The 19,733-nt window shown below is 35.4% G+C and overlaps 1 long non-coding RNA gene across 1 annotated transcript in view; it reads left to right on the top strand.

The window, feature by feature from the left end:
• Positions 1 to 12,941, top strand: part of LOC112396888 (uncharacterized) — an 83,831-nt gene extending 70,890 nt beyond the window's left edge. Inside the window, exon 3 of the long non-coding RNA XR_003002669.1 lies at positions 12,776 to 12,941. This is a non-coding gene — a long non-coding RNA (uncharacterized LOC112396888). The remainder of the gene's footprint in view (positions 1 to 12,775) is intronic.
• Positions 12,942 to 19,733: the final 6,792 nt, after the last annotated feature.

Genomic DNA, 19,733 nt, shown 5'->3' with positions numbered 1-19,733 from the left:
AAAAAAAAAAAAAAAAAAAAAAAAAAAAAAAAAGTTTTTAATGAAGATAGTTTAAGGGACTTCTGGGACTACATTAAGTGTACTAATATGTACATTATAGGGGTCCCAGAAGAAGAAGGGAGAGAGAAAGGGGCAGAAAACTTATTGCAGGAAATAATAGCTGAAAAGTTCCCAAACCTGGGGAAGGAAATAGATATCCACATCCAGGAAGCACAGATAGTCCCAAAAAAATGAACCCAAAGAGATCCACACCAAGGAATAATTAAAATGTCAAAACATAAAGAGAGAACTTGAAAAGTAGCAAGAGAAAAAAAGTAGTCACATAAAGGGAACTCCCATAAAATTATCAGCTGATTTTTCAGCAAAAACTTTGGAGGATAGAAGGGAGTGGCATGATATATTTAAAGTACTGAAAGAAAAATCTTACAACCAAGAATACTCTACTCAGCAAGATGACCATTCAGAATTAAAGGAGAGATAAAGAATTTCCCAGAGCAAAAACTAAAGGAGTTCATCATCTAAACTGGCCTTAAAAGAAACGGTAAGGGATCTTACATAATTGGAAAAGAAAAGGCCATAGAAATAAGAAAATATATGAAAGAAAAAATTTCAATGATAAGGGCAAATATATAGTAAAGGCAGTGGATCAGCCATTTAATAAGCTAGTATGAAGGTTGAAAGACAAAAGTAGTAAAAATCAACTATAACTACAGTAAGTAGTTAAGAGATACACAAAATAAAAAGGTGTAAAATGTGATGTGAAAACATAAAATGTAAAATATGCAGTGTGGACAATATAGTCCATAATAATGTAATATCCTTGTATGGTGACAAATAGTAACTAGACTTATCGTGGTGATCATTTTGAAATGTATAGAAATATCAAATCACTATGTTGTGCACCAGTAACTAACATAATGTTGGCGGTCAATTAAACTTCAAAAACAAACAAACAAACAAACTCATAGAGAAAGAGGTTACATTTGTGGTCACCAGAGGCACAGGATCAGGGGAGAGGGAATGGAAGAGGGCAGTCAAAAGGTACAAATTTCCAGTTATAAGATAAATAATTACTAGGGATGTAATGTACAACATGATAAATGTAATTAACACTGCTGTATATTATATATGAAAACTTTTAAGAGAGTAAATCCTAAGAGTTCTCATCAACAAGGAAAAACTTTTTTCTTCTTTTATTTTGTATCTATATGAGATGATGCATTTTCACTAAACATACTGTGGTTATCATTTCATGATGTATTATACTGTACACCTTATACTGTGCTGTATGTCAATTATATCTCAATGAAACCCAAAGGAAAATGTTAATGAAATTATTCTAAAATTGTTTTTAAATGTGGCATGGGGAGTAAAAAGGTAGTGGTTTTAGAATGCATTTGAACTTAAGCAAATATCAGTTTAAAATAAACTGCTCTATATATAGGTCATTATTCATGACTTCATGATAACCACAAACCAAGAACTTACAATAAATACACAAAAAATAAAGAGAAAAGAACCCAAACATAACACTAAAGAAAATCATCAATCCACAAGGGAAGAGAAGACCAAGAGAAGAAGAAACAAAGAACTACAAAAACAACCAGAAAATAAGTAACAAAATGGTAATTAGTACATACCTAGCAATAATGACTTTAAATGTCAGCAGACTAAATGCTCCAATCAAAAGACATAGTGTGAAAAAAAAAAAAGAAGAAGAAAAAGAGGGTGGATAGATGGATAAAAAAACAAAACCCATCTTTAGATGCTGCCTACGAGAGACTCTTCAGATGTAAAGAAACACACAGACTAAAAGTGAAGGGATAAAAAAAGATATTCTATTCAAAAGAAGTCAAAAAAAAAAAAAGTAGGGTAGCAACACTCATATCAGACAAAATAGACTTTTAAACAGAGACTATAACAGAAGACAAAGAAGAGATTTACATAATGATAAATGTGTCAATCCAAAAAGAGTATATAACATTCATAAATCTTTTTGCACACAACGTAAGAACACCTAAATATATAAAGCAAATATTAACAGGCATAAAAGGAGAAATTAACAGTAATGCAATAATAGTAAGGGACTTCAATATCCCACTTGCATCAATAGACAGATCATCCAGATGGAAAATCAATAAGGAAACACTGGCCCACTGGCCTTAAATGACCCATTAGAGAAGATAAACTTAATAGATATATACAGACATTCCATCAAAAAGCAACAGAGTACACATTCTTTTAAAGTACACATGGAACATTCTTAGAGAATACATGCTAGGCAACAAAACAAGTCAATAAATTAAAAGACTTAACCATATCAAGCATATTTTCCCATCATGACTCTATGAAACTAGAAATCAAATACAAGAAATGGAAAAAATACAAAACTGGAGACTAAACAACATGCTACTAAACAACCAGTGGGACAATAAAGAAGTCAAAGAGGAAATTTTAAAATACCTGAGACAAATGAAAGTGGAAACACAATGTTCCAAAATTTATGTGATGCAGGAAAAGCAGTTCTAAGAGTGAAGTTTATAGTGATAACAGGTATACCTCAAGAAACAATAGAAATTCCAAATAATCTAACTACACCCAAGAGAACTACAAAGAGAATAACAAAGCCCAAATTTAGTAGACAGAAAGAAATAATAAAGATCAGAGTGAAATAAATGAAATAGAGACTAAAAAAAATAGAAAAGATCAATGAAACTAAGAGCTAGTTCTTTGAAAAGATTAACAAAATAGATAAACCTTTAGCCAGACTCATCAAGAAAAGAAAGAGATAGGGCCCAAATAAAATCAGAAATGAAAGAGAAGTTACAAGCAATACCACAGAAATACAAAGGATCCTAAGAGACTACTATAAACAATTATATGCCAACAAATTAGACAACGAGGAAAAAACAGATAAGTTCTTAGAAACATACAATCCTCCAAGACTGAATCAGGGATAAATAGAAAATGTGAACAGACTGATTACTAGTAATGAATCAGTAATCAAAAATCTCCCAACAAACAAAGTCCAGGTCCCAACTGCTTCTGTGGAAAATTCTACCAAATATTTAAAGAAAAATTAATACCTATCCTTCTTAAATGATTCCCCAAAACTTAAGAGGCAGGAACACTTCCAAACTCATTCTACAAAGCCAGAATTACCCTGATACCAAAACCAAACAATGACACTATGAAAAAAGTAAATTACAAGCCAATATCCCTGATGAACATAGAAGCAAGTATCCTCAGCAAAATATTAGGAAACCGAATTCAACAATACATTAAAAGGATCATACATCATGTTCAAGTGGGATTTATTCCAGGGATGCAAGGATATCTAGAAATCAATCATGATACATCACATTAACAAACTGAAGAATAAAAATCATATGATCATTTCAATTGCTGCAGATAAATCATTTGAGAAAATTCTACATCCATTCATGATAAAAAAAAAAAACTCAACAAAATGGGTATAGAGGGAACACACCTCAATATAATAAAGGCTATATATGACAAACCGATAACTAACCTCATACTAAATGGTGAAAAACTGAAAACTTTTCCTCTAAGATCAGGAAAAAAACAAGGATGCCCACTCTTTCCACTTTTATTCAACATAGTTTTGGAAGTTCTAGCCATAGCAATCAGACAAGAAAAAGAGATTAAAGCCATCCAAATTGGAAAAAAAAAAGGAAATACAGTGTCACTATATGCAGATGACATGATACTATGCATAGAAAACCCTAAATACCCCACCAAAATACTATTAGAACTACTAAATGAATTCAGCAAAGTTGCAAGATACAAGATTAATATACAGAAATCTGTTGCTTTTCTATACATTAAAAACAAGCTATCAGAAAGAGAAATTAGGAAAAATTCCATTTACAATTACATCAAAAAGAATATAATACCTAGAAATAAATTCAACCAATGAGGTGAAAGACCTGTGCTCTGAAAACTATAAGACATTGATGAAAGAAATTGAAAAAGACACAAATAAATAAAGATACACTGTACTCATGGATTGGAAGAATTAATATTGTTAAAATGTCCATAGTACCTATAGCAATCTAGTGGCATTTTTCACAGAACTAGAACAAATTGTCCTAAAATTTGTATGGAACAAAAAAAGACCTTGAATAGCAAAAGGAATCCTGAGAAAGAAGAACAAAGCTGGTGGTATCATGTTTCCTGATTTCAAATTATACTACAAATCTATAGTAATCAAAACAGTATGGCACAAAAACAGACACAGATCAATGGAACAGCATAGGGAGCCCAGAAATAAACCCATGCTAATATAGTCAATTAGTCTATAACAAAGAAAGCTAGAATCTACACTAGGGAAAAGACAGCCTCTTCAATTAATGGTATTGGGAAAAGTGAACAGTTACATGCAAAACAACAAAACTAGCCCACTTTCTTATACCATATACAAAAATAAACTCAAAATGGATTAAACACTTAAATATAAGACCTGAAACTGTAAAACTCCTAGAAGAAAATGTAGGTAGTATTCTCTTTGACATTGGTTTTAGCTATATTTTTTTGGATCTGTCTGCTCAGGCAAGGGCAAAAATAAACATATGGGACTACATCAAACTAAAAAACTTTTGCACAGTGAAAGAAACCATCAACAAAATGAAAAGGCAACCTACTGAATGGGGGAAATATTTGCAAATGATATGTCTAATAAGGGGTTATTTTCCAAGTATATAATTGACTCATACAACTCAATATCAAAAAAGGAAACAGTCTGATTTAAAAATGGGCAGAGGGTCTGAATAAACATTTTTTCAAAGAAAACATAGAGATGGTCAACAGGCACATGAAAAGATGCTCAACATCACTAATCATCAGGGAAATGAAAATCAAACTTCAATGAGATATCACCTCACACCTGTCAGAATGACTGTTATCAAAAAACAATGAATAAGTTTTGTCGACAATGTGGAGAAAAGGGAATCCACATGCACTGTTGGTAGGAATTTAAATTAGTACAACCACTATGGAAAACAGTATGGAGGCTCCTCAGAAAATTAAAATTAGAACTACCACATGACCTAGCAATTCCACTTCTGAAAAAAAAAGAAAGCACTATGTTCATTGCAGCATTATTTACAATAGCTAAGATTTGGAAGCAGCTTAAGTGTCCATTGACAGATGAACTGATAAAAAAGAAGTGATACACACACACACACACACACACATACACATATATACACACATACAATGGAATATTATGCAACCATAAAAAAGAATGCCATGTGGTCATTTGTGAAAATCTGGGTGGACCTGGAGGGTATTATGCTAAATGAAATAAATCAGACAGAGAAAAACAAATACCATGTGATTTTACTTACATGTGCAATTTAAAAACAAAACAAACATTAAAACAGAACGAGAAAAATACTGATAGATACAGAGAATAATCAGTTGCCAGAGCAGAGGGGGTGGAGGAATGTGTGAAATAGGGATGGTGACTAAGAGGTACATTCTCAGTTATAAAATAAATATGTCACAAGGATGTAATGTACAGCGTTACAGTTTATATATTACAGGGAATATAGTCAATAATATTATAATACCTTTGTATGGTAACTGATGATAACTAGACTTATTGTGGTGATCATTTTGTAATGTATAAAAATATCAAATCACTATATGGTACACCTGAAACTGATATAATATTGTAAGTCAATTATACTTCAATAGAAGTTAAAGTGGACCTGCATTATCATCTACAAATGTAAACTAGTAATAAAGTAGTGCATACCTATTCAGGATAGGGAGACAAAGGAAGTAAATCTAGAACAGCTATGGAGTTAATAGGTTTATGGATATAAGTGTAGCACTGAAGAATAAAGGTGGAAGTTAAAGGAAAGATTAAATTCACTGAGTAGAACAGTGTCACTAGTTCATGTTCAAAATGATGAAAGAAAGTTTTGAAATATTTCTTAAAAAAATTAATTTGTGGTTTGCTTGAGAGAGCTATTTTTTCTCCTTAGCTTCTTCCTCAGAAGCTATTCCCAATGACTTTTTTTTCTAACCATCAATTCCTTCAGCAGGTTAGATCAGCTATCTCTGGCACCTCATCTCCAAAGAGAGGCCCCAACATATTCTTGGACTCTCTAGGTACTGATACAGTTTGTACCCCACTCGAAATTCCTACTTGATTCCACTGACTGACCATAATACAAATCAGCTTGTTTTGAGCTGTGTCCTCATTAAAAGTCCCATTGGAAACTTTCCAGCAGATTATAACATGTTGGCTACCTTTGGGTCTGACAACCTTAATGACCCTTTTGAGCTACAATTTCTATGACTGATAATTTTGCCAACTGAAGTCCCTAGCAATGGGAAGTAGTCTCTCCTTGGAGGTCTCTCTTAAGGCTTTGGAATCATTGTTGCCCTTTGTCCCCTGCATCGGCAGGCGGACTCTCAACCACTGCGCCACCAGGGAAGCCCAAATATAGCGTTTTGATAAACAGCTATCAGCATACTATTGGGCTTGGTTTGAAACCAAACACCTTACCCAGAAAGGCCTCATGAGTCTCTGGCATAACATCCCTATTTTGGAGTCAACTCAGAGTTCACCAATATAAAATAAAAATTTTAAAAATTCAGAGTCCACGACTAACATGATAAAGCTTGCTCAACAAGCCTTACTTGCCAAGTGGAAATGGCATATTCATCCAGCCCCAGCGGCATCTTAGCTTTACGTGAGAAAGTGGCAGCTGTACCTGTGAGGGGCACTTTGTTTCCCACTCCACTGCCTGATGAGAAGCTACCTGCTCAGAGTCCTCTTGTCACTGAGATTCCCCAAAATGTCTGGCTCCAATTTACTGACAGCTCTGTTAAACTGAAAACTGATGGTGTGCACAGGACTTCTGCAGGCTCAGCCTCAGACCAGCTGAGCCAAACTGAAAAGGGACTATGTTTATTCTACACTAGGGCAGGTCTCAAACTGTTCTCCTAACTCAGATGAATGCTCCCTGTGATGAACTTTATTTTCACTGATTTTAAGCTGTTGCAAGAGGCCTAGAGGTTTGGTCAGCCACATGGAAAACTAAAGACTGTCATGTTAAACACATCTTTCTTTGGGGCCATGAAGTATGACAATGAGGCTTAAAATCAAATTATCTGGGCCACTTGTACAGATGGCCATGAAAAGGATTCATTCTCTGATGAGGCCAACTGGACTCATACCACCGATTAAGCCTGTACTACCCAGATTGTCATAATCACTGCATAGATTCATCACTGTATGGGATATAGCAATCCACCCACCATCATATCCTGGATACAGGGGAAAGGATTCTGTTTCTGTTGAAGAGGCTAATACCACATGCCAGACTCTTGCCAAAGGTGGGCCTGTTGTCTCAAGTGGGGAGGAACCAAATTGCTTGGGACTTGACCCCCACCTAGTGCTTAAAGATTGATTATATTAACTCCCTGATCTCCTTACCCAGGCTAGTAATTGAGCCTCAGTGTTGTCAGCACATTTTCAGGTTATGGAATTGCTGTCCCACTCCAGACAGCTGATTCCAGTCATACCGTTGTGACTCAAAATTTAATCTCAATTATGTGTTTGACTTTCTGGACCATTTGCAGTCTGACAATGATGCTCCTTTTATCACAAAAGTCATTAGACAGTGTCCACAATGCCCTGATAGGTATTTGATGGATCTTCCACACGCCTACCATCCTCAGGCATCCAGTATTTTTGAGTATTGGAAATGTCTTCTAAAAACCAGGTCAAAAAGATTTCTGAGTCTACTTCCCTCACTGCCTCCTAATCCACGCACACCTGAGTATGGCAGTTTGGTCACTAAAGAAGCATCTGATGGTCAGGATGAAAGTGGTGGGGGAATATGTAGACCTATTTTGGAAATTTGGGACTCCAACCAGACCAATCTTGATCATTATGTTTCTTTTTTCTCCCTTAACAGCAACATCAGGCTGGATGAGTTAATGTATTCCTCAAGTAGCAACTGAACCAAAAAAGGTCTTAGAGGATTCAGACTTAATTCTGGCCCAGCCACCTGGATTCTCTTATTGAATGTACATGGTTTTAGAACATAATAATAATGACTCTTCGTTTGAACACACTATACAACAAACCCCTTACTGTAAACCCACATGGCCAAAATAGGGAATATACTGGGTCTCTGAAGGTTTTATAAAAATGTCTTATCCCTCTTGTACCAGATCCCTCTGGATAGTAGTAGAAGATGGTTGAAAAAAGGTGACATTATAGCTACTGTGATAGGACATACAGATTTTATAGTAGTGGAGAGAGTGCCACAAACCTGGCACCTTAGGAGGGAACACCTTAGACCCAGGAGGTGTGAGAGAGGGAGGGATCTTAATGATCTTTTACATTTCAGAATTGCCCTGGAAGGCTTCTCTGTAAAAGACAATGCCCTGCCATAACTCTCCCAAATGGTAGCAAACACCTTGAATTTAACTGACTGCTGGGTTTTCTATCCATACCAGAGGTCTTTGATGGTTAAGTCATTCCACTTAACCATCCAAGAAGTCAATTGGAAATAGCAGGGAAAGGCCCTAGATCTGATATCTCCCTCATAAAACACTTAATACTTCTGGATATCTTTCCCACCCTTATTCTTATAGCTATTGCTCTACTGCTCTACAGGACAGACAAATATCCCCCAGCTGGTGGCATGCAAGAACCAAACAGATCAGCCAGACTGCCTCTAGAAAGTCTCTCAAAAAATAAGAATTAGACCCAACTTTTTCAGAATGAACTGGGAACTACACCAGATGGCTGAGAGGTGCTCTGAGAGACACTGTCAACTTGTGTCCCCTGGCCAATGTAGGTCTTACTTGGGGAAATTCTTATAATTATGAACACTACCAAATGCAAAATGGATGGCTAGTTGGAAGCTGCTGCATAGCACAGGGAGATCAGCTCAATGTTTTTTGATGACCTAGAGGGGTGGGATAGGGAGGGTGGCAGGGAGGCTCAAGAGGGAGGAGATATGGGGATATATGTACAGGTATAGCTGATTCACTTTGTTGTACAGCAGAAACTAACATAACATTGTAAAGCAATTATACTCCAATAAAGATATTAAAAAATAATTTAAAAAAATAAACGACACTTTCTTTCGAAGTTTACTTTACCTCATCCTCCCATGGTATTTCTTATGCAGAAGCCACGATTAACTTTCTTCTCTCCTTCAAGTGTCTAAGGGAACTCAACCTGTAATTGATGTAGCCTTCAGATAACTGTGAAGATATCCCCAAAATGGCTACCCTCAACTCCTTAGGGGAGCTTCCCAGAGAGATAACTGACGCATGATTCATGAGTACTAAGTTGACAGTTTTACCTCCGATGGGAGTCATTCCTTTAGGAAAGATGGTACGGAATTGTAAGATTAAACTGCTGCATGTAGGCTTGTTCACATACCCTCATAACCAGTCATCAAGGTCTAATACATCACCACTGACTGTGTCCTTTCATGAGTATAGGCATGGCAATCAGATAGTCTCTCTGAAAGACATGGGTTCGTATTCCAGATGTGCCACTTAAGAAAAAATGACCTTGAGAAAATCAGACCACTTCAGTCTTTTGGATTTTTTTTTTACTTCTGAAAATGTGGATAATATTACCAAAATTGACAAATTACATGAATTTTTCTGGCACAGTTACTGGCTCAAATAATTGAAGGTTCCCTTCTTTTCCTTGCTTCAACCGAAATATTTTTTCATTATTTTTCTTTAGTCATTTATTATCTGAGACTTTAAGCTACTGACTTTCTTAAAGAGAAAAAAAATCTTGCCTATACTATGTGATGTGCTGAAAAATAATTGAACTTCGAAATCTACAAATCTAGACACAAATTGAGGTCCCATCACTCTTTATCAGTGTAATCTTAAGCAATTTACTTAAACTCCTGGACTCGAAAAAATTTAGGGGTTTGAACTAAATGATCATTACTGTGCTACAAAGTTCTAAGAGAATAAATGTCTTTTTGAACATGGTATAAGGTTACTAAAGTATCTTTTTCAAAGCATTGAGATCTATTTTAAAGAATTTTACAGTGCCATATTTTAAAATGCATTACATATGTTCTTACTTTCTTTAAAAAAGTACTCGGAATACACTTACCCATTTATTGATAAATCAAGATTATTATGGTCATTAAATATAATTATGTGCTGTAAATACTGAACAGTCAAAATATTCATACCTCATGATTTTTAGATTTAGAGCTTCAGATATGTGGGCAACGCCCTTCCAAAATCTGAGAAACATAAACTCTTTAAAGAAAAAAAAATCAGAAAATAGTTGGTCAAATTTTCTTTTCTTTTCAAGGGCAAATTAAATAAGACAGGGAATTTGTTTATCCTAAGTGAAAGGCTCTATCTAAATATATCTTTAATAAGACTTCCTGTATTATTAAATTTATTTATAGAAACAATTCACATTTCACATCTTTATTAAACACTAACCTAGCATTTTTAAATATATACAGGGAACAATGGGATTCTAGTTGCCGGACCATGTGACATTCTGAAAGTCGTTAGGTCCCTGTCAGTGAAGTGAAGGTGCTCTAAGTACTATTCCAGCTCACTGCCAGCTCAGGCCCCATGCACAGATTTTCACAAATTAATTCTTTCAAGCATGAAGTGTATTCTGGTAGTTATTTTCAGATGCACAGCCAAGGAATGAAATTAGTGTCTAGGGGCTGTGTTGGAGCTTTGGAAAAAAAGATGAATATTGTGTGCTACATCATTTGAGCCCATTATCTCATTGTTTACTTATTTATTATTCAGAGTCATTCAGAAGCAGAAAATCATGTTTCTTAAAACATCTAATTGCCATGAGTGTGACATTTGAGAGACTGTTCAGGATGGCAAAACATTTTGCAGATCACAGTGATCTGAAGTCTGCTTTAACTCCTATTTCAAGGGCATGTAATAGGAGACAAAATGATATGAATGGTGCTCTCTGCTTGGATATTGTCCTATTAGCACAAGGTGGGCTTGTTTTAGATAGAAAATTTAAATGTTGAAAATTAATCAATACGTTAAATATTATTGTTTGAAGCAAGATAGGTGCTTATTAACATTCTCTATGCAGTGTAAAAAAAAAAAAAAAAAAAAAATTGAAGTATAGTTGAATTACAATTTTGTGTTAGTTACAGGTGTACAACACAGCGATTCAGTTATAAATACATATTCTTTTTTCAAATTCTTTTCCCTTATAGGTTATTACAAAATATTGAGTAGGGTTTCCTGTGCTATACATTAGGTCCTTGTTGATTATCTATTTTATATACATAGTAGTGTGTATATGTTAATCCCAAACTCCTAATTTATCCCTCTCCCCCTCTTTCCCTTTGGTAACCATCAGTTTGTTTTCTATGTCTGTGGGTCTATTTCTGTTTTGTATATAAGTTCATTTGTATCATTTTTTTAGCTTCCACATATAAGTTGTATCAGATGATATTTGTCTTTCTCTGTCTGGCTTACTTCACTTACTTAGTATGATTATCTCTAGGTCCATCCATGTTGCTGCAAATGGTGTTATTTCATTCTTTTTTATGGCTTAGTAATATACCATCATATATGTATACCACATCTTCTTTATCCATTCATCTGTCAGTGGACATTTAGGTTGCTTCCATGTCTTGGCTATTATAAATAGTGCTGCTATGAACATTGTGGGGGGTGCATGTATCTTTTCAAAGTACGGTTTTCTCTGGATATGTGCCCAGGGGTGGGATTGCTGTAGCATTTGGTAGCTCTATTTTTAATTTTTTAAGGAACCTCCATACTGCTCTCCATAGTAGCTATATCAATTTACATTCCACCAACAGTGTAGGAGTTTCCTTTTTCTCCACACCCTCTCTAGCATTTATTGTTTGTAGATCTTTTGATGATAGCCATTCTGTCTGGTGTGAAGTGATACCTCATTGTAGTTTAGATTTGCATTTCTCTAATAATTAGCAATGTTGAGCATCTTTTCATGTATGCAATGTCTTTTTTTACAGAGCTCAAAGCATTCTGTCGCTCACACCTCCTCAGTCAGATAGATTCACTGAAGGAATCATCTGTTTGAATAGATTATTTGGTCTTCTTTATGAGAACTATAATTGTGTCTTCCCAGTTCCCCATCTGTATGAAATAGAACTATTTCTTTGTCTCAGGGAAAGTATTGAAATTATTTTACCACTTTTTCCTTATATCTTCAAAGAATACCTTATTTAATTCCAGAAGTTCAAGGTATTTTTATTGTTTTGCTGAAAGATATCCACCTAAAATATCAAAGCAGGCATGTAATCAAAAACATTTTAAAAAGAACTGATCAACATTTTACCTTCTTTGTTTTATATATGAACACTCACTAAAAGCCATTTGGAGAGTGATTATGTATATGACAATTGTGTTGGTAGTGGCAGTTTTATTTGTTTTGCATAGAAACTGCATTTCAGTAAGGAGCAGGACATCAATAAGAACATGAAGGAAGCACTCTAGACTTCCTAGCTTTCCAAAATTCTTAAATACCTAGAAAATGGATAAATTACTTTCTCTAGGAAAAATTCTAAAGTAGTATTCTCTTTATATAAATAATGGAAGGGTTTCAGTGAATTGAGGAAGTTATTGATGAGGCATTTATTACATTTCTTCCTTTAAAATCTATCCACTACCTCACAGTCCTGGCTACTTTCTCTACTTGTGGCTCCTAAGACATTTCTGAAATCATCTCCCCTTTCATAATTTACTTTCTCTGCAGAACGACTACTTTCTACGTTCGCTATTCCTTCATAGAGCCTTGTCAAGTGCAAAATGAGAGACATTTCTAGGGAAGAATCAATAGGATCTAATGACTTATTTGATATTGAGGACAAGCGAGGTGATGGCATTTTGATAAGGAGAATCTGAAGACTTTGACTACCAGCAGAAATGGAGGTAAGACATTTATTTATTCTTACAAGTAAGAATCATTAGTTATACTACCCCTTTACTGAAATGTTTGCTGCCAGCTTGGGTTCTGGGACATTTACCGAGGTTTATGCTACTTTTCCCCAACAATCAAGAAACTGAGAGTAAGAAATCAGAACTTTCTTAACCATCCATTCCAAGTTTTCATCTATTTTAGAGTGCTTCTTGTCTCTATTTGCCAAAACAGTGTAGATTTTTTCTCTCTCTGTGCTGCCTTACCTGAAAGTAGTTCTTTTCTTCCAGATCTTGACTATACATTTGAAACTGGAAACTTGAAAACTTTTCACTGGAAAATATATTTCCCTTTGAAATGTGCTTATGCCTAAAGTTTTAGAGAAAGTGGCATTTCTTGTCCCTGACTCTAATGAGCCTTATCTACTATGATGCCAGACATCGTATTAGTATTAAGGATTACAAGGCAACTGAGGAAACTTCCCCGATTCAAAAGGCTTAAAATTCAAGCGTGTAAAAAATAAATAAATGCCATACAATATGGCCAGTGTATTGTAAAAGGGAAGGGAGAAGAAGTCCTGGGAATTAACACATTCTACCTAGGGAACGAGGCATCACAAATAGATTCATAAAGGGGATGTCTCTACTCACCTTTCAACAAGGAATAAAAGTTTGCCCTTCATGCAGAGAGAGCAGATGAGTATAGACACAGATGCAGTAAACAGACTGCTGTGTTCAGAGAATGCATAAAACCTTATGCATAAAACTACAGTGAAGACAAGCATTCCACAAAAGATAAAAACAGATAGGCCAGCAGGTCACTTTACAGAAGACCTGTGACATATCTGGGACATAGTGATTGTTTGTCCTACACCCACCCACTCTATCTCCATTATATGGCCGCTATGTGAGTAAGATCACTCCACCCCAAGTTCAGGGGTGGACCATGATTGGTCTCAACCATCAAGGTACTCCCACTCCCCTTGCCACAGTGGTTGGTTCAGTAAGAGACAATAACCAAGACCTAAATGAATCAATGCACTGCAATTCCTTATCCAAAAGTATTTGTTCAAAGAAGACCCAATTAGCATGAAGCTACAGGCCTTTTTTAAATGGTTGTGAGAACTGATTGGAGGTCCCCTTCTGAGGAAGGAATATCCTTATTCCATTTGCAACTGAACAAAGAGAATGAAGCTAATGAAGTGGTAGGGAGAGTTAAAAGAAAAGCACGAAAATATGCATAAGGCTCACCCTGTATTTTAATGTGATGATCCAGTTAATTTACTTTACCATTTAGACATAGTGTTAAATTTTCTTTTTTTTTAAATAGCAGCATTATTATTTTTATTGAAGTTGATATAGTTGATGTATAATACTATATATTACAAGTATATTATATAGAGATTCACAATTTTTAAAGATTATACTCCATTTACAGTTATTATAAAATATTGGCTATATTTCCCATGTTGTACAATATATCCTTGTAGCTCATGTTTTTATTTTTTTAATTAAATTTTTTTTTATGTAGCTTATTTTATACCTAATAGTTTGTACCTCTTAATCCCCTACCCCTACATTGCCCCTCCCCACCTCCCCTCTCCCCACTGGTAACTACTAGTTCTCTATATCTGTGAGTCTGCTTCTTTTTTGTTATACTCACTAGTTTGTTGTATTTTTTAGATTCCACATATAAGTGATATCATAGTTTTTGTTCTTCTCTGTCTGATTTATTTCACTTAGCATAATGCCTCCCAAGTCCATCCATGTTATTGCTAATGGTAAAATTTCTTTCTTTTTACAGCTGAGTAGTATACCATTGTATATATATACATATACCACTTCTTTATCCATTCATCTGTTGATGGAAACTTACGTTGTTCCATATCTTGGCAGTTGTAAATTATGCTGCTATGAACATTGGGGTGCATGTATCTTTTTGAATTAGTGTTTTTGGTTTTTCTCAAATATATACCCAGGAGTGGAATTGCTGGGTCATATGGTAATTCTATTTTTAGTTTTTTGAGAAACCTCCATACCGTTTTCCACAGTGGCTGCACCAATTTACATTCCCACCAACAGTGCCCAAGGGTTCCCTTTTCTACATATCCTCGCCAACATTTGTTATTTGTGTTCTTCTTGTTGATAGCCATTCTGACAGGTGTCAAGTGTTATCTCGTTATGGTTTTGATTTGCATTTCCCTGATGATTAGTGACATTGAGCATCTTTTCATAGTGTTAAATTTTCTGATACAGCATCCTAAAGGAGTCATTGAACTATTTTAGTTAGAGATATAACATTACCAGTTTTATGCTTTAGAAAGTCCATTCAAGATACAGGTGTAGAAAGAATTCAAGAAGCACATGACTGAGGTCAGGGGACTCTTAAAAATCTACTTTGGTAGCCATATGAGAAGCTATGATGGATTCAAGAGTCAGATATCAGACATAATAAGAAGATAGAACCTATAAGACTTAGTGATTTTTGGCCTGGGGAGAGGGGTCAGGAAAGAAGATCATTATTCACAGTGATTACTAGGTTTCTGGGTTTTGGATACACCAACTCTTATTATACAGGAAATTCTGGAGGTGGAATAATTCTTCAAGAAGATCTGAACATGTTGATTGGAGCAAATGTAGGAAATATAAACGGATGTGTCAAGTAAGCCTTGGATATTCTCAAAGTAACTTTTTTGATAGCAATATAAATTTGAGAACCACAACAGCTATAGGGGAATACATTGAGTGAGAAGAAGAAATAATAAAAGATAAAATTCAGAAAGAAGACTAATATTTAATATGTGATCCAATAAAGGAAGTACAGGAAATGCCCAGGAAAGTAATATGAGAATGGAGACAATGGTGTATCAGAAACCAAGGAGGACAAGAATGATCTGAAGAAAATGAGGAAGAAGTTGAAAATACCACAGGAAGTAAGAAAAGATATCACTCTTTCATTCACAGGCATTTATCACCGCTCTGACTTTGTGCCAGGTGAGGTTGTGCAGGTTGCAACAGACAATGCAGGAGGCAGAAAGAGTGCATATCTCATGGAGCTTGCAATCTACATGGGCCGTTTCCCACTGTAGACAAGGCAGTTTCAGTGCAGCACTCAGAATAAAACCCAAATTACAAGTGTGGAGAAACGAGTGGAATGAAAGGAAGTAAAGTCCTCAACTGTAGGCATAAGTGTTCACTTCATGGTAGTGAAACTGGGAATAGTTGTGGAGTGGCCCATGACAAGCCATCTTTTATTTTTAAGATGCGGGTGAGCATGTTTAGACTGTGAGAGAAAGAACATAGGAAGAAACATTTGAATATATAGATAAGAAAGGGAACAATAAATGTTGCTCGAAAGGTCCTAGGGGTAAGTTTGAATCAAGAGCTCAAATGGAGACGTGAGCCTTGAATAAGATAGAAGATGTGAAAGCAGGAAGGTGCTTGGCCATCCTTCCACCCACAACTCCCCCGACAGATTGAGGGACTCTGCTCCGTGATCTTGCAGAGCCACCCACATACATCTATTTTCCTGGTGTGATTATTTTTAAGTGTTTTTCTCCCCAATACACTATGAGTTCCATGTAACCAGCAGTGGTGTATATCATCTGTTTGTTCAGTGAGGACAGCAGTACCTAGAACATATCACATGCTTAACAAGTGTGTGTTAATAACAGAATGCTACCAGAGTAGAACTGAGCATTCCCGACTTAAAGGACTATATTCTAAAGGTAAATGAACTTCCAAGTAACTTCAGTTAGCTCTCACTTTATTTCCATGAGTCCTCAGGCATCAGTAACATAAAACACAAAGTTATAGTGGGGTTTTCTTTACAGCTGTTATTGGGTTTTCTTACCATCATAGCTATAAATAACATATACAGACATCTCCATATGCCTTCAACCTACACCCATGACAATTGTCATCTACTTTCACTGAATAAAGGCCCTCCAAATGATAGCAGCTTATTTGCAGGTAACTCTTTCAAAAATGTGGAAAATGCTCATGTTATGAGACCTCATAATTAACACTACTACTTAAAGTTGTATACTACTAGTACCTCTAAAGCATAAATAAATATAGACATCTCATAGAGTTCTTTGTATTGATAATAAAACCAAAACAGATTTTTAGTTAAGCAAGGATTCCCTAATAACTCACATACCCAATGTTCTCTATGAAGAAATGGGATTGAAAACACAAATTGGAACTTTCCTTTTATATGACAGCATATAATTGCAATCACTATGCTTGGCCTATCTCTTTCTTCCCAAAATGTCTCTAATCTTATAAACAAAGTATCATAGTTCATGATTCAGTAAACAAGAATAAAATGCCTTACTTTTGAAAATCCTATTTCAAAGAATCCTTCAATACCTTCAAAGTTCAAGTAAACTTTCTTTATCCCTAGTCGATAAACTTGTTTTTAGTTCTGGAGGAAGGGATAGTAGGAAATAAAATGTTAATGTGTAGCCACTATCATTGATCTCTACAGAAGAGATTATACCCTCTATTAAAAATAAAGTCTTGACATTTTGTACCATATTTCAAACCCAGTTATAACCAAAAATTAATGTGATAATGATTTCCAAGCTCTTACCAATGACCCACTTAATTCGCATGAATGTTAGGAGTACAAAATTTGTTCTGTAAGTGTTGGCTTTAATTTATGTTACTCTGTTACATCCCTATTGATTCTTTTGTATATGTGTATCTACTAGGAATTTGTTCCACTGTAAGTGACAGATAACCCAATTTATAATGACTTGCACTAATAGGGATTTATTTTTCTCACATAATGAGAGGTTTGAAGGTAGGAGGTGGCTATAGTCAGTTCAGTTGCTCAATAACATCGTCAAGGAATGGCTCTTTCTGTCTTTCTGCTGCACCATCTTTAGTGTGTTAATTTGTTTCTCATGAAAACCAAATTATGCTCGCAATATGTCTGCTGTAGGTCCAGATACCTGTCTTTTTTCAATGCAAAAAAAAAAAATGGGAACAAATGCTGCTGGCCACCATTGTTCCCTATTTCAAGAAAGGAAAAGCCTTTGCAGAAACCCCTCCATATACTATCATTTCGGTCTCACTGGCCACTCTTAGATGCAAGAGAGATCAGAAAAGCAGAGGACAGGATTCTAGAGATTGGATTAAAACAAACAGTATGCATGGCCCAGGACTGTGCTACTTGTTGCTCCTAATGAAATAAGAGAACAATAATAGCAAAAAAGGGAGGAGATAGGTTTTTGTAGACAACTAACAATGTCTGCCAGTGTATATAATAAAATCTCTCTTATCTAGATTGTTCACAGAATACAATTTTACTTTTTCTTACTTATTCTAGTTTTTAAAAAAGGTATTAATAACTCTATTATAAACTCCTCAAGAGCAGCGACTATGATTTTTCATTACTGTGTTACAGCAAATACAATAACTGACATATAGCAGATATCCAATAAACATTTGTGGGTAGATATATAAATAAATAAATAAATGCATGAGTGAATACATAGGTCAATTACTGATTTTCAAAAACTTGAATGCCATAGCATCATTCAGTACTAAAATTATATTGAATAATAGATGTTTTATGATATATCATATAGTTGTGATCCTCTCATGTTTTTAACTTCTTTTCTTTTATAATTTTATTATTTTTTCCAGCTTTATTGAGATGACATAAAACATTGTGTAAGCTTAAGGTATGCAACGTGTTGATTTGATACACTTATATATGGCAAAATGTTTACCACTATAGTGTTAGCTCACACCTCCATCATGTCACGTAACTACCATTTCTTTTTTGTGGGGAGAATATTTAAAGATCTACTCTCCTAGCAACACTCAAGTCGATAATTTGTATTATTAACCACAGTAACCAGGCTGTATATTAAATCCCCAGAACTTATTCATCTTATAACTGGAATTTTTGCTTTGACCAACATCTCCTCATTTCCCCTACCCCAGCCCCTGGTAACCACCGTTTGACTCTGTTTCTGTGAGTTCAGCTTTGATATTACAGTATATCTCTGCCTGACTTATTTCACTTACCATAATGCCCTCAAGGTCCACTCACGTTGTCACAAATGACAGGATTTCTTTTTTTTTAATGGCTGAATAAAATTACACTGTGTATATATACCATGTCTTCTTTACCCATTCATCTGTTGATGAACGTTTATGTTGTTTCCATATCTTGGCTATTGTGAATGATGCTGCAGTGAACACAGGAGTGCAAATATCTCTTTGGGATCCTATTTTCATTTACTTTAGACATATACCCAGATGTGAGAATGGATCATATGGTAGTTCTATTTTTAATTATTTTTTCTTTTTAAAAAAAATGTATTTACTTTTGGCTGTATTGGGTCTTTGTTTCTATGCGAGGGCTTTCTCTAGTTGTGGCAGGCGGGGGCCACTCTTCATCGTGGTGCGCGGGCCTCTCACTATCGTGGCCTCTCTTGTTGTGGAGCACAGGCTCCAGACACGCAGGCTCAGTAGTTGTGGCTCACGGGCCTAGTTGCTCCACGGCATGTGGGATCTTCCCAGACCAGGGCTCGAACCTGTGTCCCCTGCATTGGCAGGCAGATTCTCAACCACTACGCCACCAGGGAAGCCCCTATTTTTAATCTTTTGAGGAACCTCCATACTGTTTTCCATAGTGGCTGCACCAATTTACATTGCCAACAACAGTGCAGATTCCCTTTTCTCCACATTCTCACCAACATTCTCTTGTTATTTCTCATCTTTTTGATAATAACCATTCTAACAGCTGTGAGGTGGTTTTGATTAGCATTTTCCTG

Source organism: Neophocaena asiaeorientalis, unplaced genomic scaffold, assembly GCF_003031525.2.
Source record: "Neophocaena asiaeorientalis asiaeorientalis breed wild unplaced genomic scaffold, Neophocaena_asiaeorientalis_V1.1 scaffold420, whole genome shotgun sequence".
NCBI lineage: Eukaryota > Metazoa > Chordata > Mammalia > Artiodactyla > Phocoenidae > Neophocaena > Neophocaena asiaeorientalis.
Note: the sequence above shows the minus strand (reverse complement) of the source record. Positions and strands in the feature narration are given on the sequence as shown.